Raw genomic sequence first — 16420 nt, forward strand, 5'->3', positions numbered from 1 at the left:
TATTACGATTTCTGGATAACACAATTATAGCATGAACACTAGACAATTATCATGAACAAGGAAATATAATAATAACCATTTTATTATTGCCTCTAGGGCATATTTCCAACAGTCTCCCACTTGCACTAGAGTCAATAATCTAGTTACATTGTGATGAATCGAACACTCATAGAGTTCTGGTGTTGATCATGTTTTGCTCGTGAAAGAGGTTTAGTCAACGGATCTGCGACATTCAGGTCCGTATGCACTTTACAAATATCTATGTCTCCATCTTGAACATTTTCACGAATGGAGTTGAAGCGACGCTTGATATGCCTGGTCTTCTTGTGAAACCTGGGCTCCTTGGCCAGGGCAATAGCTCCAGTGTTGTCACAGAAGAGAGCCATCGGGCCCGACGCATTGGGAATAACTTCTAGGTCGGTAATGAACTCCTTCATCCAGATTGCTTCATGTGCTGCCTCCGAGGCTGCCATATACTCCGCTTCACATGTAGATCCCGCCACGATGCTTTGCTTGCAACTGCACCAGCTGACTGCCCCACCATTCAAAATATACACGTATCCGGTTTGTGACTTGGAGTCATCCAGATCTGTGTCGAAGCTAGCATCAACGTAACCCTTTACGACGAGCTCTTCGTCACCTCCATAAACGAGAAACATATCCTTAGTCATTTTCAGGTACTTCAGGATATTCTTGACCACTGTCCAGTGTTCCATGCCGGGATTACTTTGGTACCTTCCTACCAAACTTACGGCAAGGTTTACATCAGGTCTGGTACACAGCATGGCATACATAATAGACCCTATGGCCGAGGCATAGGGGATGACACTCATCTTTTCTCTATCTTCTGCCGTGGTCGGGCATTGAGCCGTGCTCAATCTCACACCTTGCAATACAGGCAAGAACCCCTTCTTGGACTGATCCATATTGAACTTCTTCAATATCTTGTCAAGGTATGTGCTTTGTGAAAGACCAATGAGGCGTCTCGATCTATCTCTATAGATCTTGATGCCTAATATATAAGCAGCTTCTCCAAGGTCCTTCATTGAAAAACGCTTATTCAAGTAGGCCTTTATGCTTTCCAAGAGTTCTATATCATTTCCCATTAATAGTATGTCATCCACATATAATATGAGAAATGCTACAGAGCTCCCACTCATTTTCTTGTAAGCACAGGCTTCTCCATAAATCTGCGTAAACCCAAACGCTTTGATCATCTCATCAAAGCGAATGTTCCAACTCCGAGATGCTTGCACCAGCCCATAGATTGAGCGTTGGAGCTTGCATACCTTGTCAGCATTCTTAGGATCGAAAAAACCTTCCGGCTGTATCATATACAATTCTTCCTTAAGGAAACCATTAAGGAATGCCGTTTTGACGTCCATTTGCCATATCTCATAATCATAGAATGCGGCAATTGCTAACATGATTCGGACAGACTTCAGCTTCGCTACGGGTGAGAAGGTCTCATCATAGTCAACCCCTTGAACTTGTCGATAACCCTTAGCGACAAGCCGAGCTTTATAGATGGTCACATTGCCATCCGCGTCCGTCTTCTTCTTAAAGATCCATTTATTTTCTATGGCTCGCCAATCATCGGGCAAGTCTGTCAAAGTCCATACTTTGTTTTCATACATGGATCCTATCTTGGATTTCATGGCTTCAAGCCATTTGTTGGAATCTAGGCCCGCCATCGCTTCTTCATAGTTCGAAGGTTCACCGTTGTCTAACAACATTATTTCAAGGACAGGGCTGCCATACCATTCTGGCGTGGAACGTGTCCTTGTGGACCTACGAAGTTCAGTAGTAACTTGATCCGAAGTTCCTTGATCATCATCATTAACTTCCTCTCTAGTCGGTGCAGGCACCACAGAAACATTTTCTTGAGCTGCGCTACTTTCTTGTTCAAGAGGCAGTACTTCATCAAGTTCTACTTTCCTCCCACTTACTTCTTTCGAGAGAAACTCTTTCTCTAGAAAGGATCCATTCTTGGCAACAAAGATCTTGCCTTCGGATCTGAGGTAGAAGGTATACCCAATAGTTTCCTTAGGGTATCCTATGAAGACTCATTTTTCTGACTTGGGTTCGAGCTTTTCAGGTTGAAGTTTCTTGACATAAGCATCGCATCCCCAAACTTTCAGAAACGATAGCTTAAGTTTCTTCCCAAACCATAATTCATACGGTGTCGTCTCAACGGATTTCGACGAAGCCCTATTTAAAGTGAATGCGGCAGTCTCTAAAGCATAACCCCAAAATGATAGCGGTAGATCGGTAAGAGACATCATAGATCGCACCTTATCTAATAGAGTGCGATTACGACGTTCGGACACACCATTACGATAAGGTGTTCCAGGCGGCGTGAGCTGTGAAACAATTCCACATTTCCTTAAGTGCGTGCCAAATTCGTGACTCAAATATTCCCCTCCACGATCTGATCGTAAGAACTTTATTTTCCTGTCACGTTGATCCTCAACCTCACTCTGAAATTCCTTGAACTTTTCAAAGGTCTCAAACTTGTGTTTCATTAAGTAGACATACCCATATCTACTTAAGTCATCAGTGAGGGTGAGAACAGAACGATAACCACCGCGAGCCTCAATGCTCATTGGACCGCACACATCAGTATGTATGATTTCCAATAAGTTGGTTGCTCACTCCATTGTTCCGGAGAACGGAGTCTTGGTCATTTTGCTGTTTTATTTTTGATATGTTCCTAGAGAAAAATAAGTTGAAAGATGATAGTAGCAATGATGCAGACTGGGTCCGTGATCTGAGGATTATCCTCATTGCTGCACAGAAGTATTATGTCCTTGATGCACCGCTAGGTGACATACCTATTACAGGAGCAGATGCAGACGTTATGAACGTTTGACAAGCTCAGTATGATCACTACTTGATAGTTTAGTGCACCATGCCTTACGGCTTAGAAGCGGGACTTCAAAAATGTTTTGAACGACATGGAGCATATGAGATGTTCCAAGAGTTGAAATTGGTATTTCAGACTCATGCCCGTGTTAAGAGGTATGAGACCTCTAACAAGTACTTTGCCTACAAGATGGAGGAGAATAGCTCAACCAGTGAGCATGTGCTCAAAATGTCTGAGTACTACAATCGCTTGAATCAAGTGGGAGTTAATCTTCCAGATAAGATAGTGATTGACAGAATTCTCTAGTCACTATCACCAAGTTACCGGAATCGGCAAGTGAACTATAATATGCAAGGGATGACGAAAACGATTCCCCAAGCTCTTCACGATGCTGAAATCAGCGAAGGTAGAAATCAATAAAAGCATCAAGTGTTGATGGTTGAAAAGACCACAAGTTTCAAGTAAAAGGGCAAGGGAAGAAAGGGAACTTCAAGAAGAATGGCAAACAAGTTGCCACTCACATGAAGAATCCCAAAGCTAGACCCAAGCCTGAAACCGAGTGCTTCTACTGCAAACGAAATGGTCACTGGAAGCGGAACTGCCCCAAATACTTGGCAGATAAGAAGGATGGCAAAGTGAACAAAATTATATATGATATACATGTTATTGATGTGTACTTTACTAGTGTTCATAGTAGCCCTTGGGTATTTGATACTGGTTCAGTTGCTATGATTAGTAACTTGAAACAGGAGTTACAAAATGAACAGAGACTAGTTGAGGGCGAGGTGGCGATGTGTGTTGGAAGTGATTCCAAGGTTGATAAAATCACCATTGCATACTCCCTCTACCTTTGGGATTAGTATTGGACCTAAATAAATGTTATTTGGTGTTTGCGTTGAGCATGAGTATGATTGGATCATGTTTATTGCGATACGGTTATTCATTTAAAGTGAGAGAATAATTGTTGTTCTGTTTACATGAATAAAACCTTCTATGGTCTTACATCCAATGTAAATGGTTTATTGAATCTCGATCGTAGTGATACACATATTCATAATATTGAAGCCAAAAGATGCAAAGTTAATAATGATAGTGCAACTTATTTGTGGCACTGCCGTTTAGGTCATCACTACTGCAGGATGCTGCTAACGCGACACTACGATCAGAGACCCTTCGAGAAACTATGTGCGATGCAATAATCGCAAACGGTGCTGTATGAAAACCGTCAGAAATGTGTAAAACGTTTGCGATGACGGATGCATCAAACACGGTTCAGGTTTTAGTTGCGTGTGCGATGAAGGGCATACGGTTCAGTTCAATTAACTGTTTGCGATGAGGAGGAACAAAAGAAATGGGCAGCCAGATGAAGGCATGTGCGATACACAGCATACGGTTCACTCGAATGAACTGTTTGTGATTAGGCAACACAACAGAAATGGTCAGCCAGATCAAGGAGTGTGCGATATACGGCATGCGGTTCACTCGGATGAACTGTTTGCGTTGAGACATGAGAACAGAAACGGTTCAACTTAACAAGATGTGTGTGATACGCGGCAAACAGGTCTGTAATAAGAAATGTGTGTGAAGACCGATAATAACACAGACGGTTGTTGCTAATAAGACATGTGTGTTGTGTGATGGGATTGCATACAGAACAACAACATATATATATATATATATACACACACTTATAAGGACATGCTTGCATAACCAAATTAAACATCCACGTACATAGGTGGCTACTACAACCATGGCATTTGCACACACCAAAGTAAACTATTACATGCATAATTACATACGTGGCTACTACACACATGACATTTCCACACACACCAATAAAGTAAACTATATATTACATGCATGATTAACTAGCATAAACGATCATCTGATCATCATCTACTTCTTGTGATGCTTGCTCTGCTTGTGGCTCGATCCGGGCTCGTCGATTTGGGTAACGAGGCACTTCCTCATGTAAACGATCCGCCCGTGCATCTCGTAGCATGTGTACACGCTCTCGGCCGCAAACCTGAGGTGAGGTTCATCCAGTTGCCGCATCCAGGCCCCGTGCCAGGATACGGGACTTATTCACTCGGCATCCTGCTTCATCTTTTCGTAGTAGGGGTTGATGATGGCCGAAGTGAGTTCAACCAGGGAGTCCTTCTTCGTGCTGCCCCAGACCGTGTAGTGGTCACGGATTTCGACAAGGTTCTTGCAGGCCAAGCCCGTAACACTGAGCGCTTTTACATTGTTAGTGATATCCACCATGGCGAACTTGTAGTCAGTGCTGTTGACAAACCTGTTGAAACGATCGCAAGGCTCTGTGGCCATGCGGTAGTGGTAAATGAGGACATGATGGCACACGCATAACTGGGCGAAGGCAACCTTCTGATCTATGCCGGGACGACCGACGGTGTATTGGAGGTTGATGCCGACCACCTTGTACTTGTCTCCAGCAAGCAACTGCTCAACGTTGTTGATGTAGTCGTCCACCATGGCCGGGTCGATGGTGTACACCATCGAGAGATCCGTCTCCCTCGCGTGGGTCTCCACTCTATGCTCGCCAAACTCCATTGGAGCACCGCCGGACATCCCCTCTCTATGTGTCGTCATGGGTGTGCTTGTTGTGTTGTGGGGCACGATCGAAAGGTTGAAGAGACTAAGGTTATAATGGCCGTGGGAATTAAAGGGAAGCCGGATGGCCAGGAATATCGGCAGGCCCTGATGGCAGTTCTAATTTGCAGCGCGTAACTCCATCGTGCCGCACGTAACTGCATAGCATGGCAACACGCGCGGCGCAATCGCATGCATATGGGGCCCCCGATGTGATCGTGCGCACGCCCAACCGCCGGCAGAGCGCGCGCGGAGGGACGCGAGCAGAGTGCTCCGCGACCGCCTCAAGGAAAAGCTGTCCACAAGCCGAGCGCGCCGACGGACGCGAGCAGAGCGCGCCAACGGACACGACAGAGCGCGCCGCGGCGCCTAACGGCGAGCAGAGCTTGCCGAGGGACGCGAGCAGAGGACAGCACAGTGATACGTGGCAAATAAGACGAACTGTGCGAGCGATGTCGGAGACATCAAGCACGAATCAGATTAGAGTTGCGTGTGCGATACGTGGCAGACAGTTGATCCATCAGAGCTGTTTGTGATGGAATAAGCCGTGTGTGTTGCGGGCAAACGCTTGCTAGTGTATAACCTTAAATTTAACCAAAAAAGTGTTAATGCATGTTACAAAAATTGTATAGCTGGAAACTATGTTCAAATACGACTCCAACGATATAATCTATGGCGACATGCATTCGTATTTTATTAGTTACATCCTACTTATAAACCAGGACGGGGGTATAGTAGGTAATTAAATCGCAAACGTTTTTTTATTAATTGTATGTGTACGTGTCCTCTCGTCCTCCTCTTGCACGTCTTGTCACCCCGCTGCCGCAGACGGCTTACAGCGCAAGCTTGCGCAGCGCGCGGGGGCGTTCTTTTAGCCAAACGGTGGCGCCAATGAATCATCGGTGAGCCCGTTCCCACGCAACCTCGCAGGTTCCCGCGCTATCTTCCCGCCCGACTCGGTGATCCCCCCAAATCCCAATGCTTGCCGGCCTGATATAAAAACCCTCACGGCTGGCGAGTCCAGCGTCGCATTTTCCCCTCCCTCCATGTAGCTTATCTCGTCTGCTTCTCCCACAATCGCCATTGGCACCGGTCCGTCGTCGTCGCTCAGCCACTCCGCCGTCATCAGAGGACAGCTCCAGCTGGGAGGCTACACCGCGGCGGCGGCGCAGTCCCCTGCGTAGTGTAGTGCGCATGGTGTCCCTGTTGGGTGTGCGCGGAACACCCACCACACGCTCCGTCGCCGCTGCCCGTCGGCAGCTGTTGCCGGCCGCCGTTGCCGCCACACCACCGTCGAAAGCCAGGGCCATCTCCTGCTCCGCCACCGTGGCCCGAAGGCGGGAGGTGGCCGTCGTGGCCGCCACCCCACTGCCGGCCACCGTGGCCATCACCCGCTCCACCACCGTGGCCCGAAGGCGGGAGGTGGTGGTCGTGGCCGCCACCCCATCGTTGGCCACCATGGCTGCCAGCCCATCATCGACCGCCAGGATCATCACCCGCTCCGCCACTGCCGCCCGAAGGAGGGAGGCAGAGGTGGAGGCCCGCACGTGCGTCAGCGACCTTGCGCGTTACATCGAGTTCCTGCGAGAGGAGGAGGAGCGCCTCGTCGAGCATGCAAAGAGCCTTACCGCAGCCGTGGCCGCAGGACACGCCGACACAGAGGTGAGGAATCAGGAGATCTACGAGCAGTCCGGCCTCTTCAAGAGGGATTGTCTGGAGCGGCAGTGGGCATTCGAGCTGGCGAGCGTCGCTGAACGTGCAGCAGCGCCAGGCACCGTATTGCATTTGTCCAGCTCGTCGGTAGGCTCCTCCTCCTTCTCTGCCTCTTACTGAGCTCGCTCGGCAGAGGAGGGGCTGCCGGAAGGAGCACAAAGCCCCTCCGTGGTAGTAGTAGTATTTAGGGGCTATTTTGTTCTGTTCATCTGACTATAGATGTGTGGCCGAACTGTACAACGTACTTAAACTTAGTTAATATATATAGTTGAACTAGCTATTTCAGTACGTGGTTGGCAATAATTAGGGATAAGTTTGGTCTGTTCAGCTGTCGAGTTGAACTGTTTGTATAAATTAAGAACAACTGCTTAATCTATGAATGAAATCTATGCTTAATTACTGAATTTTAGTTGCAAAAATTACATAGCGCTAATGATTTCTAGCTGCATATTTTGACAAATCGCAGTGTTACAAGGATTGACAAATGGCAACGTTACTAGATCAAGAAATGTAAATCTTTCCAGTTTGACAAATGGCAACATACCCAATATGACAGATGCAAATCTTACCAAATTGTTTGTACGTGGTTGCACACGGGTCATCCAAAATAATCGTTTGCGTTGAAGGGATGAACAAATCCTGCGCTGCTTGGTGGATGCTGATCGGGATCATGTCCCTAACAAGAACCCCGCACTGAGCAGAAAATGCTTCCTTGGTCCGGATGCGTTCAATCGGTTGGCCATCGCGCGCGATTGCTGTGATCATGAACCTTTCATCCTGGCGCAACTTTTTCTTCGGGCCTCGTCTCGTTACCGAAGTTTTGCTCGATCCGGAGGGCTAGAAAAGAAGAAAGAAGAGAGTTAATATGTGTATATACCAAAACAATTAATGCATCAATTAGCTATAGTCAGCACATGCTTAATTAATATATATACCTGGCCGGACTCCGTTCGGTCACCGGAGCCATCATCAAGGTATCCTTCTTCCACTGGCATTCGGTCACCGGAGCCATCATAATCATGTCCTTCCTCCTCCATTGTTCGATCACTGTAGCCTGCTTCACCCTCTCCTTCCAGACCATCGGTGTCGTTGAGAATGAGATAGTATGAGACATCACCTCCGGCTGCGATTATGTCCCCCAACACCTATTCTGCTTCCAAGTCTCGGTGCTCCATAGTATCTGCAAATATTACAACATGGCAGTTATTATACAAAACATGACAGATGGATATATATTAGTGGCAAAGTAGACCTAGCTAGCTAATCACAACAAGGAATCATATTAGTGGCCTTGACGCTTCTCTAGGGTTTGGGGTGGCCTCGGCAACGCTTCTAGGGCTCGGGGTGGGAAATCCAGCCTTCCACGAAACGGAGCCTGGCGTGCCTCGTGTCCGTCCAGGGTGCTCAGGATTCCTGAGGGCCATTGCGAGCTCGTCGTTCTGTCTGTCGAGAACGAACGTCCCTTGTTGTGTTGCGGCGATATACTCCTGAAGCTTCGTGACGGGTATTCGCAGTTGCTCGTTCGCCCAAACGCACTTCCCTGTTTTAGGGTCCAAGGTTCCCCCAACCCCGAAGAACCAAGTCCTTGAACGGTCTGGCCAGTTCAATGTCTCTGGTTCGACCCCTTTATCAAGCAGGTCATTCTCAGCGTTCTCCCACAACGGTCGGGCTTTGAGGTAGCCACCTGACCCCGTGCGATGGTGTTGCTCCTTGTTCGCAGCATTTTTCTTGTTTGTCGCTGACATCTTCTTACTCTTCTCCGATGTCTTGTGGGCCACAAATGCGTCCCAGTGATCTCTGATCTTCTCAAACCGGCCGGTAAATTATGGAGTCTTTTCTTTGTCGACAAACATTGTTTTGAGCTCATTCTTCCACCTCCTGAATAGATCTGCCATCTTCTTAAGAGCATGAGCCTTGACCAATGGCTCTATAATAGCTGGCTTCTCCGGATCCTCCTCTGGCGGTACGGTGAAATTTGCCTTCAGCGCGGTCCAAAGATCATCTTTCTACCTATCGTTGACATAAGACACCTCAGGGTCTTCATTCTTAGGCTTATACCATTGGTGGATGCTGATCGGGATCATGTCCCTAACAAGAACCCCGCACTGAGTAGAAAATGCTTCCTTGGTCCGGATGCGTTCAATGGGTTGGCCATCACGCGCGATTGTTGTGATCGTGAACCTTTCATCCTGGCGCAACTTTTTCTCCGGGCCTCGTCTTGTTACCGAAGTTTTGCTCGATCCGGAGGGCTAGAAAAGAAGAAAGAAGAGAGTTAATATGTGTACGTACCAAAACAATTAATGCATCAATTAGCTATAGTCAGCACATGCTTAATTAATATATATACATGGCCAGACTCCGTTCGGTCACCAGAGCCATCATCAAGGTATCCTTCTTCCACCGGTATTCGGTCACCGGAGCCATCATAATCATGTCCTTCCTCCTCCATTGTTCGATCACCGTAGCCTGCTTCACCCTCTCCTTCCAGACCATCGGTGTCGTTGAGAATGAGATAGTATGAGACATCACCTCCGGCTGCGATTATGTCCCCCAACACCTATTCTGCTTCCGAGTCTCTCTACAAATATTACAACATGGCAATTATTATACAAAACATGATAGATGGATATATATTAGTGGCAAAGTAGACCTAGCTAGCTAATCACAACAAGGAATCATATTAGTGGCCTCATCGCTTCTCTAGGGTTTGCGGTGGCCTCGGCAACGCTTCTAGGGTTCGGGGTGGGAAATCCAGCCTTCCACGAAATGGAGCCTGGCGTGCCTCGTGTCCGTCTAGGGTGCTCAGGATTCCTGAGGGCCATTGTGAGCTCGTCGTTCTCTCTGTCGGGAACGAACGTCCCTTGTTGTGCTGCGGCGATATACTCCTGAAGCTTCGTGACGGGTATTCGCAGTTGCTCGTTCGTCCAAACGCACTTCCCTGTTTTAGGGTCCAAGGTTCCCCCAACCCCGAAGAACCAAGTCCTTGAACGGTCTGGCCAGTTCAATGTCTCTGGTTCGACCCCTTTATCAAGCAGGTCATTCTCAGCGTTCTCCCACAACGGCCGGGCTTTGAGGTAGCCACCTGACCCCGTGCGATGGTGTTGCTCCTTGTTCGCGGCATTTTTCTTGTTTGTCGCTGACATCTTCTTACTCTTCTCCGATGTCTTGTGGGCCACAAATGCGTCCCAGTGATCTCTGATCTTCTCAAACCGGCCGGTGAATTATGGAGTCTTTTCTTTGTCGACAAACATTGTTTTGAGCTCATTCTTCCACCTCCTGAGTAGATCTGCCATCTTCTTAAGAGCATGAGCCTTGACCAATGGCTCTATAATAGCTGGCTTCTCCGGATCCTCCTCTGGCGGTAGGGTGAAATTTGCCTTCAGAGCGGTCCGAAGATCATCTTTCTACCTATCGTTGACATAAGACACCTCAGGGTCTTCATTCTTAGGCTTATACCATTGGTGGATGCTGATCGGGATCATGTCCCTAACAAGAACCCCGCACTGAGCAGAAAATGCTTCCTTGGTCCGGATGCGTTCAATCGGTTGGCCATCGCGCGCGATTGCTGTGATCGTGAACCTTTCATCCTGGCACAACTTTTTCTTCGGGCCTCGTCTCGTTACCGAAGTTTTGCTCGATCCGGAGGGCTAGAAAAGAAGAAAGAAGAGAGTTAATATGTGTACGTACCAAAACAATTAATGCATCAATTAGCTATAGTCAGCACATGCTTAATTAATATATATACCTGGCCGGACTCCGTTCGGTCACCGGAGCCATCATCAAGGTATCCTTCTTCCACTGGCATTCGGTCACCGGAGCCATCATAATCATGTCCTTCCTCCTCCATTGTTCGATCACCGTAGCCTGCTTCACCCTCTCCTTCGAGACCATCGGTGTCGTTCAGAATGAGATAGTATGAGACATCACCTCCGGCTGCGATTATGTCCCCCAACACCTATTCTGCTTCCAAGTCTCGGTGCTCCATAGTATCTGCAAATATTACAACATGGCAATTATTATACAAAACATGACAGATGGATATATATTAGTGGCAAAGTAGACCTAGCTAGCTAATCACAACAAGGAATCATATTAGTGGCCTCGACGGTTCTCTATGGTTTGGGGTGGCCTCGGCAACGCTTCTAGGGTTCGGGGTGGGAAATCCAGCCTTCCACGAAACGGAGCCTCGTGTGCCCCGTGTCCGTCCAGGGTGCTCAGGATTCCTGAGGGCCATTGTGAGCTCGTCGTTCTCTCTGTCGGGAACGAACGTCCCTTGTTGTGCTGCGGCGATATACTCCTGAAGCTTCGTGACGGGTATTCGCAGTTGCTCGTTCGTCCAAACGCACTTCCCTGTTTTAGGGTCCAAGGTTCCCCCAACCCCGAAGAACCAAGTCCTTGAACGGTTTTGCCAGTTCAATGTCTCTGGTTCGACCCCTTTATCAAGCAGGTCATTCTCAGCGTTCTCCCACAACGGCCGGGCTTTGAGGTAGCCACCTGACCCGTGCGATGGTGTTGCTCCTTGTTCGCAACATTTTTCTTGTTTGTCGCTGACATCTTCTTACTCTTCTCCGATGTCCTGTGGGCCACAAATGCGTCCCAGTGATCTCTGATCTTCTCAAACTGGCCGGTGAATTATGGAATCTTTTCTTTGTCGACAAACATTGTTTTGAGCTCATTCTTCCACCTCCTGAATAGATCTGCCATCTTCTTAAGAGCATGAGCCTTGACCAATGGCTCTATAATAGCTGGCTTCTCCGGATCCTCCTCTGGCGGTAGGGTGAAATTTGCCTTCAGCGCGGTCCCAAGATCATCTTTCTGCCTATCATTGACATACGACACCTCAGGGTCTTCGTTCTTAGGCTTATACCATTGGTGGATGCTGATCGGGATCATGTCCCTAACAAGAACCCCGCACTGAGCAGAAAATGCTTCCTTGGTCCGGATGCGTTCAATCGGTTGGCCATCGTGCGCGATTGCTGTGATCGTGAACCTTTCATCCTGGCGCAACTTTTTCTTCGGGACTCGTCTCGTTACCGAAGTTTTGCTCGATCCGGAGAGCTAGAAAAGAAGAAAGAAGAGAGTTAATATGTGTACATACCAAAACAATTAATGCATCAATTAGCTATAGTCAGCACATGCTTAATTAATATATATACCTGGCCGGACTCCGTTCGGTCACCGGAGCCATCATCAAGGTATCCTTCTTCCACCGGCATTCGGTCACCGGAGCCATCATAATCATGTCCTTCCTCCTCCATTGTTCGATCACCGTAGCCTGCTTCACCCTCTCCTTCCAGACCATCGGTGTCGTTGAGAATGAGATAGTATGAGACATCACCTCCGGCTGTGATTATGTCCCCCAACACCTGTTCTGCTTCCAAGTCTCGGTGCTCCATAGTATCTGCAAATATTACAACATGGCAATTATTATACAAAACATGACAGATGGATATATATTAGTGGCAAAGTAGACCTAGCTAGCTAATCACAACAAGGAATCATATTAGTGGCCTCGACGCTTCTCTAGGGTTTGGGGTGGCCTCGGCAACGCTTCTAGGGTTCGGGGTGGGAAATCCAGCCTTCCACGAAACGGAGCCTGGCGTGCCCCGTGTCCGTCCAGGGTGCTCAGGATTCCTGAGGGCCATTGTCAGCTCGTCGTTCTCTCTGTCGGGAACGAACGTCCCTTGTTGTGCTGCGGCGATATACTCCTGAAGCTTCGTGATGGGTATTCGCAGTTGCTCGTTCGTCCAAACGAACTTCCCTGTTTTAGGGTCCAAGGTACCCGCAACCCCGAAGAACCAAGTCCTTGAACGGTCTGGCCAGTTCAATGTCTCTGGTTCTACCCCTTTATCAAGCAGGTCATTCTCAGCCTTCTCCCACAACGGCCGGGCTTTGAGGTAGCCACCTGACCCCGTGCGATGGTGTTGCTCCTTGTTCGCAGCATTTTTCTTGTTTGTCGCTGACATCTTCTTACTCTTCTCCGATGTCTTGTGGGCTACAAATGCGTCCCAGTGATCTCTGATCTTCTCAAACCGGCCGGTGAATTATGGAGTCTTTTCTTTGTCGAAAAACATTTTTTTGAGCTCATTCTTCCACCTCCTGAATAGATCTGCCATCTTCTTAAGAGCATGAGCCTTGACCAATGGCTCTATAATAGCTGGCTTCTTCGGATCCTCCTCTGGCGGTAGGGTGAAATTTGCCTTCAGCGCGGTCCAAAGATCATCTTTCTACCTATCGTTGACATAAGACACCTCAGGGTCTTCATTCTTAGGCTTATACCATTGGTGGATGCTGATCGGGATCATGTCCCTAACAAGAACCCCACACTGAGCAGAAAATGCTTCCTTGGTCCGGATGCGTTCAATCGGTTGGCCATCGCGCGCGATTGCTGTGATCGTGAACCTTTCATCCTGGCGCAACTTTTTCTTCGGGCCTCGTCTCGTTACCGAAGTTTTGCTCGATCCGGAGGGCTAGAAAAGAAGAAAGAAGAGAGTTAATATCTGTACATACCAAAACAATTAATGCATCAATTAGCTATAGTCAGCACATGCTTAATTAATATATATACCTGGCCGGACTCCATTCGGTCACCGGAGCCATCATCAAGGTATCCTTCTTCCACCGGCATTCGGTCACCGGAGCCATCATAATCATGTCGTTCCTCCTCCATTGTTCGATCACCGTAGCCTGCTTCACCCTCTCCTTCCAGACCATCGGTGTCGTTGAGAATGAGATAGTATGAGACATCACCTCCGGCTGCGATTATGTCCCCCAACACCTGTTCTGCTTCCAAGTCTCGGTGCCCCATAGTATCTGCAAATATTACAACATGGCAATTATTATACAAAACATGACAGATGGATATATATTAGTGGCAAAGTAGACCTAGCTAGCTAATCACAACAAGGAATCATATTAGTGGCCTCATCGCTTCTCTAGGGTTTGGGGTGGCCTCGGCAACGCTTCTAGGGTTCGGGGTGGGAAATCCAGCCTTCCACGAAATGGAGCCTGGCGTGCCTCGTGTCCGTCTAGGGTGCTCAGGATTCCTGAGGGCCATTGTGAGCTCGTTGTTCTCTCTGTCGGGAACGAACGTCCCTTGTTGTGCTGCGGCGATATACTCCTGAAGCTTCGTGACGGGTATTCGCAGTTGCTCGTTCGTCCAAACGCACTTCCCTGTTTTAGGGTCCAAGGTTCCCCCAACCCCGAAGAACCAAGTCCTTGAACGGTCTGGCCAGTTCAATGTCTCTGGTTCGACCCCTTTATCAAGCAGGTCATTCTCAGCGTTCTCCCACAACGGCCGGGCTTTGAGGTAGCCACCTGACCCCGTGCGATGGTGTTGCTCCTTGTTCGCAGCATTTTTCTTGTTTGTCGCTGACATCTTCTTACTCTTGTCCGATGTCTTGTGGGCCACAAATGCGTCCCAGTGATCTCTGATCTTCTCAAACCGGCCGGTGAATTATGGAGTCTTTTCTTTGTCGACAAACATTGTTTTGAGCTCATTCTTCCACCTCCTGAATAGATCTGCCATCTTCTTAAGAGCATGAGCCTTGACCAATGGCTCTATAATAGCTGGCTTCTCCGGATCCTCCTCTGGCGGTAGGGTGAAATTTGCCTTCAGCGGTCCAAAGATCATCTTTCTGCCTATCGTTGACATAAGACACCTCAGGGTCTTCGTTCTTAGGCTTATACCATTGGTGGATGCTGATCGGGATCATGTCCCTAACAAGAACCCCGCACTGAGCAGAAAATGCTTCCTTGGTCCGGATGCGTTCAATTGGTTGGCCATCGCGCGCGATTGCTGTGATCGTGAACCTTTCATCCTGGCGCAACTTTTTCTTCGGGCGTCGTCTCGTTACCGAAGTTTTGCTCGATCCGGAGGGCTGGAAAAGAAGAAAGAAGAGAGTTAATATGTGTACATACCAAAACAATTAATGCATCAATTAGCTATAGTCAGCACATGCTTAATTAATATATATACCTGGCCGGTCTCCGTTCGGTCACCGGAGCCATCATCAAGGTATCCTTCTTCCACCGGCATTCGGTCACCGGAGCCATCATAATCATGTCCTTCCTCCTCCATTGTTCGATCACCGTAGCCTGCTTCACCCTCTCCTTCGAGACCATCGGTGTCGTTCAGAATGAGATAGTATGAGACATCACCTCCGGCTGCGATTATGTCCCCCAACACATGTTCTGCTTCCAAGTCTCGGTGCTCCATAGTATCTGCAAATATTACAACATGGCAATTATTATACAAAACATGACAGATGGATATATATTAGTGGCAAAGTAGACCTAGCTAGCTAATCACAACAAGGAATCATATTAGTGGCCTCGACGCTTCTCTAGGGTTTGGGGTGGCCTCGGCAACGCTTCTAGGGTTCGGGGTGGGAAATCCAGCCTTCCACGAAACGGAGCCTGGCGTGCCCCGTGTCCGTCCAGGGTGCTCAGGATTCCTGAGGGCCATTGTGAGCTCGTCGTTCTCTCTGTCGGGAACGAACGTCCCTTGTTGTGCTGCGGCGATATACTCCTGAAGCTTCGTGATGGGTATTCGCAGTTGCTCGTTTGTCCAAACGCACTTCCCTGTTTTAGGGTCCAAGGTTCCCCCAACCCCGAAGAACTAAGTCCTTGAACGGTCTGGCCAGTTCAATGTCTCTGGTTCGACCCCTTTATCAAGCAGGTCATTCTCAGCCTTCTCTCACAACGGCCGGGCTTTGAGGTAGCCACCTGACCCCGTGCGATGGTGTTGCTCCTTGTTCGCAGCATTTTTCTTGTTTGTCGCTGACATCTTCTTACTCTTCTCCGATGTCTTGTGGGCCACAAATGCGTCCCAGTGATCTCTGATCTTCTCAAACCGGCCGGTGAATTATGGAGTCTTTTCTTTGTCGACAAACATTGTTTTGAGCTCATTCTTCCACCTCCTGAATAGATCTGCAATCTTCTTAAGAGCATGAGCCTTGACCAATGGCTCTATAATAGCTGGCTTCTCCGGATCCTCCTCTGGCGGTAGGGTGAAATTTGCCTTCAGCGCGGTCCCAAGATCATCTTTCTGCCTATCGTTGACATAAGACACCTCAGGGTCTTCGTTCTTAGGCTTATACCACTGGTGGATGCTGATCGGGATCATGTCCCTAACAAGAACCCCGCACTGAGCAGAAAATGCTTCCTTGGTCCGGATGCGTTCAATCGGTTGGCCATCGCGCGCGATTGCTGTGATCGTGAACCTTTCAT

The sequence above is a fragment of the Triticum aestivum genome, chromosome 1D, assembly GCF_018294505.1.
Source record: "Triticum aestivum cultivar Chinese Spring chromosome 1D, IWGSC CS RefSeq v2.1, whole genome shotgun sequence".
Classification (NCBI taxonomy): Eukaryota; Viridiplantae; Streptophyta; class Magnoliopsida; order Poales; family Poaceae; genus Triticum; species Triticum aestivum.